Source organism: Lathyrus oleraceus, chromosome 2 (genome assembly GCF_024323335.1).
Source record: "Lathyrus oleraceus cultivar Zhongwan6 chromosome 2, CAAS_Psat_ZW6_1.0, whole genome shotgun sequence".
NCBI classification, from domain to species: domain Eukaryota; kingdom Viridiplantae; phylum Streptophyta; class Magnoliopsida; order Fabales; family Fabaceae; genus Lathyrus; species Lathyrus oleraceus.
In genome coordinates, this window is record NC_066580.1 from 488101462 (window position 1) to 488107461 (window position 6000).

The window sequence follows — 6000 nt, forward strand, 5'->3', positions numbered from 1 at the left end:
GAATTCTCTTTGGAGAATTATTGGAATTTCTCTTGGTTTGAGAAATTCATATGAGTGGTTGTTATATCAGATATTGTGGTATTTATACCATATTCGAATGGTCTTTGTACTATCAGAGAGTGTATTCCTAGACTGATTATCAATTGTGCAAGTAGTAATCGTACAATATAGAACTAAGTTGTTTTATCTTGGAAGTAGCGCGGTAGTTCGACTACTTTGCATAATTTTGGACAGTGCCACAAAACATCTTAAAGAGGGTAACTTAGTCTATGACTCGACCTGATAATTTCTTTTGTGGTTGACTTTCAAAACCGTGAAACAACAATTTTAAGATGTTTCAAAAATTTCCATGGGTACCAAAGAAGTTATTGGTAACATTGCGTCCGCTGTCTCTGACAAACCATTCAAGTTTGAGGGTCTTCACTTAAAATGTTGCCAAGCTAAAATGAAAAAAAATTCTAACCTTAAATATGGTCGCCAATGTTCTGATTGAGGATAGTCTTATTGCTCCTTCTGGGTCAACCGAACAAAATAATGGTAAGAACTCTGTAGAGTCATGTGGAAATGCTAAAACTGACGAATTTGCTGCGAGTGATTTACAACTCAGGAAAGAAATCGCCATATGGCATCAAAATGACTATCACTGCAAAAATCACATTCTGAACGTTCTTGTTGATGATCTATATGATTATCACAGCAACTGCAAGACTGCTAAACATGTATGGGAAGCTCGGCAAAAGAAGTATGATACCAAGGAAGCTGGAACAAAGAAGTATGTTGTAAGCCGCTACTTAAAGTATCAGATGGTAAATGAAAGTCCTGTGGAAGCACAATGACACAAACTTCAAAAAATTGCTCATGAAATAATTACAGAAGGTATGCCCTCGACGAACAATTTCAAATTGTTGTTATCATTGACAAATTGCCCCCTGGTTGGAAAGATTTTAAAATTTTACTTCGGCACAAAACAAAAGAGTTTTCAATCGAGAGTCTGATCACTCGCCTTCGAAATAAAGAGGAAGATAGGAGACAAGATCAGAAAGATGAAGTCTTAGTTGTTTCTAACAACAAAAAGAGATTCGATGAGGTTCTGAAGCCTAAAGGCAAACCATTAAAAAATCAGAACCACAATGATGTGAACTGAATTAAGAATGAGAATCTCTTTAGGGCCTCATCTGCTCTGATTTCTAGGAAATAACCATAACCTCAAATAAATATGCTCTGGTATTAACTTGCTTTAATTGTGGGAAATCAGGTCATATGGCTAAGAGATGTAAGAGCGGGCCTAAACTTGTTGGCTATAATGCACAAGTTAACCTGACTGGTGAGCAATTCATTACTTTGATTATTAAAATCAACATGACTGATGAATCTGATGGTTGATGGATAGGCATTGGCTCTTCTCGTCGTGTCTGTTATGATCGTGCAATGTTCAAAATGTACACGAATAAGGAAGTGTTTTGGGGAGTTGTCCACACCACTAATGTTGTCGGTATTGAAGAAGTGGAACAAAGTCCAACTCTAAAAATACTTTAATATTGAAGGATGTCATGTATACTTCAGAGATTATAAAGAATCTTGTTTATGGTTTTCTTCTGAAAAAGACAGGGTTTAGTCAGTCTATTGGGATAGATTTATACGCAATCACTAAGAATGATATTTTTGTGAATTTACTAGTTTAAGATTTTAGTGAGATTGAAAATCAATTTAGTAAGAAGATTAAGAGACTTCATAGTGATAGGGGAATGGAGTATGATTATGGGTTATTTAATTAATTTTATATACAACATGGAATTAAAAATGAAGCGAATGCGCCATACTCTCCTGAAATGAATGGTAAAATAGAAATGAATAATAGAACTCTTATTGAACTTGTTGTTGCAATTATATTGAATTTGGTGTTGCTCCTCGCTTGTGGGAGAAATTTTGTTGAATGCTTGTTATGTCCTGAATAGAGTTCCCAAGTCAAAGAGTAAGATCTCTTCTTATGAGATGTTAAATAAAATACAACCACACTTTTCTTATTTAAGAACTTAGGGTTGTTTGGCTTATGTCAGAATTAAGGATTTGAAGCGAGTCAAACTCACTAGTAGAGCCTATGAATGTGTATTCATTGGGTATGCAACAAATAGTAAGTCATATAGGTTTTATGACCTAAATGCTAAAGTGATCATAAAATCTAATGATGTTGAGTTCTATGAAGACAAATTTCCTTTCAAATTTAAAAATAATGGAGGCGCTGAATCAAATCACATTCCTGTCATAAGAAGCACTGAAAGCAACAATGAAGTAGAAACAGATATTCGATGAAGTAAATAATTAAGAGTTTCTAAAGAATATGGGTCCGATTATGCGGCATATACAGTAGAGGAAGATCCAGTCAATCTTCAAGAAGCCTTGTCATATCTAAATGCAGATTTATGTAAGAAGCTATTAACGGTGAGATAGATTCTCTAGAACCTAATAGGACATGGAACTTAATAGACTTGCCTCCTAGTTGCAAACCAGTAGGTTATAAATGGGTTTTGAAAAAGAAACTAAAACTTGATGGAACTGTTGATAAGTACAAGGCTCGCCTTGTAGCCAAAGGTTTTAGGCAAAGAAAAAATATAGATTTCTTTGACACTTTTTCTCCAGTCACTAGAATTACATCTATTAGGGTACTAATTTCAATGGCTGCTATTTATAACTTAATAGTACACCAATCAGAAGGGTTTGTGATTCATGGGAAAGAAAATAAAGGTTTGTAAATTAGATAAGTCTTTGTATGGTCTAAAACAAGCTCATAAGCAATGACATGAAAAGTTTGATAACTTAATGATATTGAATAAGTACATAATGAATGAAAGTGACAATTACATTTGCATTATCATATGTCTCTATGTAGATTATCTACTCATATTTCGATCAAACATTCAAGTCGTTAATAATGTGAAATCATTGTTAAGCAACAACTTTGATATGAAAGACCTCGGAGAAGCGAGTGTGATTCTTGAAATAAATATCACTAAATCCGAAAAAGGAATTACTTTTGATCAATATCATTATATAGAGAAGATCTAAAAGAAATACAACTACTTTGATTGTAAACTCGCTTGCACACCATACGATTCAAGTGAAAAATTATTTAATAACACTAATGATAATGGCATACAAATGGAATATGCAATCATCATTGGCAGTATCAGGGATGCCATTAATTGTACTAGACCCGACATTGATATGTCATAGGATTGTTGTGTAGGTTTACTAGTAAACCGAGTAATGAGCATTGGAAAGCTATTGAGAGAATCATGTGGTGCCTTAAAAGGACAAATTAATCTTGGTTTGTATTATCAGAGATTTCCTGTTATACTTGAAGGATATGGTGATACAGATTGGAATACTATATCAAATGATTCCAAAGCAACTAATGATTATATATTTAGTATAGCTAGAGGAGTTGTATCTTGGAAATTAAATTGGCTCAGCCTACAATGGAATTTGAGATGATAACATTAGCAACTGCTAGTGAATAAGCAAGTTTGCTAAGATGCTTGCTAGCTGAGATCCCTTTGTGAGAAAAACCTATGTCATATGTGTTGATCCACTGCGGTAGGACCGCAACTATTGCAAAAATTGAGAATTGTTATTATAATGGTAAAAGATGTCAAAATAGAAGAAAGCACGGCACTGTTAGAGATTGTATCTCTAAAGGAGTTGTAAGAGTGGATCATGTATACATTGATGAAAATTTAGCATATCCTTTGACGAAAGCATTAGCTAGAGAGAAAGTCCATAATACATCAAAAAAGATAAGACTAATGCCTATAGAGAAATGGGTTGCTTATGATGGTAATCGATCTAAATGATTGGAGATCCCAAGAAATAGGTTCAATTGGTAATAACAAGTTGTGAGTAATATGAGATGATCATGCGAGTATAAATAAGTAAAATATGAATCCTAAAGCAATAAGAGGATGGGATAATAAAAGCTCTTAATGAGATATATACTTTGTATGAGGGAGTACATATGTTACATGAGTACTCTTGATAGAGTCACCTATGTGATTTTAGAACTTAGGCCGATTCCTATGAAATTTCGAGGCAAAATCCATACAACCTTTGCTAAAACAGGATACACGTGCAGGATCATTAAAGCATGGACTATTAGAATACACCTTAAGAAAAGGTTTTGTGCAAGTTTAATGTTTGAGATAGAGTTCAAGATAATTTTGTCACTCTTGTTGAATCAAAATCTTGCTTACTATGTAAAGGTTCAAGTCGTAGACATCTTTATTTATGCACAATCTTAGAAATGTTTGACGTTGCTTCTGAAACACTTTTTTAAACTCAAGTAGAGGATTGTTGGAACATTATGTCAATATTCAAATATAGGGAGATGTGATAATTAGAAATGGTATAAAACTTGTATATGGTAAAAAGGTTGAAAACCTTGAGGAAAAGATAAAAATGGTACGAAGTATGTTTCAAAACAATGATGATCCCGAAGATTTATTTAAAAATTAGATAAAATGTATATAATTAAGAATTAATTATATTTTATATAAAATAATATTATGGGTATTTGTGAGTACGGAAAAACCCGCTAATCCACTTACTTAACATAATTCAATTTTTATTTTTATCCAAATCATTCATGTATGGGTCCAACTCGAATCAACTCATTCAAATTCATTGGTATTTGATTCGGGTAATGCATTTAAAGTTTTAAAATTTATAAATCCGCGAACCCAATTCATTGACATGTAATTCTATTTTTATTTTATTTTTTAATAAATTATTTAACATGATCTTTAGAATATATATATATATATATATAAAGAAAAATAGATAATTTTTTAATAAATTACTAATTACTTAAATCTAAATTTAATTTGAGAGATTAAATTTTTTTATTTAAAGAAAAATATATTTGAACATTCAAATTATATTTTACACTATTTGTATTTGTTTTTGAATTTGATTTGAATTATGAAAGAGTTTTTAGGTATTAAAAGATACATTTTATTAAAATTCAATACTAATTTCATGATTTTCTTAGTTTCTTTTATAAAAAATGCGATAATTAAATAGGTGTTTTATTTAAAATTAAAAAATTATATTTAGTTGGTGACTCTCTAATTCAACTCAACTTTATTCATTAATGAATGGATTACGAGTTCAAGACTGAATTCAAATTAAATATATTGATTGAGTTGAGTATTGAATTTAATCAAATAAATCAATTCAACTCGTGAACACTCATAAATAATATTTTAATATAACAGTTTTAATGCAATTATTTATCATATTTTTTCTCCACATTATACTTTTGTTTAAATTTGGATTCTAAAATTCAAAAAATATTTTTGAATTCTAAAAAATTTCTAAAAAGAATAAAAGGAAAAGAATTCCACAATTTTTAATGCACTAGTCTAAAACTACTTATCGTTTAATGTTTAAAAAAAACATACAATTTATTTTAATGCAATGCATCAGGGTCATGTTAATCAGGTTACATACAATTTAGTTTAAATATATGCAAGGCAAACATGGGAATTATTTCTTTTACCATTTACTAAAGGCAGATTCAATAAACTTTTGATGTTATTATTGATTTTGGGGATGCACTGAATCTTGTGTGTGAAATGAATTTGATGAACAAGTTCAGAACTTGGTATATGCAAAGTAATGTTGCTTAGGTGTCCAGGGGACTATAAATAATGTACATTTCTTTATTGGGGTGACACATTATGACCAATAGATAATATAAGTTTTATTTAATGGGGACAGGTTACACTAATAATGTAGTGCATTATTACCCCTTTGTCCCAATTATGCTCTATTTTAATCATGGTTTTAATTAATTATTATAAGCAAGTGCAACTAATGTAGTTATATAATTAAAAAGTGCTAACAGTAAACTATTTAAAAAGTTGCACCGCCCCCAGAGAGACACAGACGGATGAAAGGTAGTATCCTCAGTTACCGTTATGGTCGGTGGGGCATTTCAACACG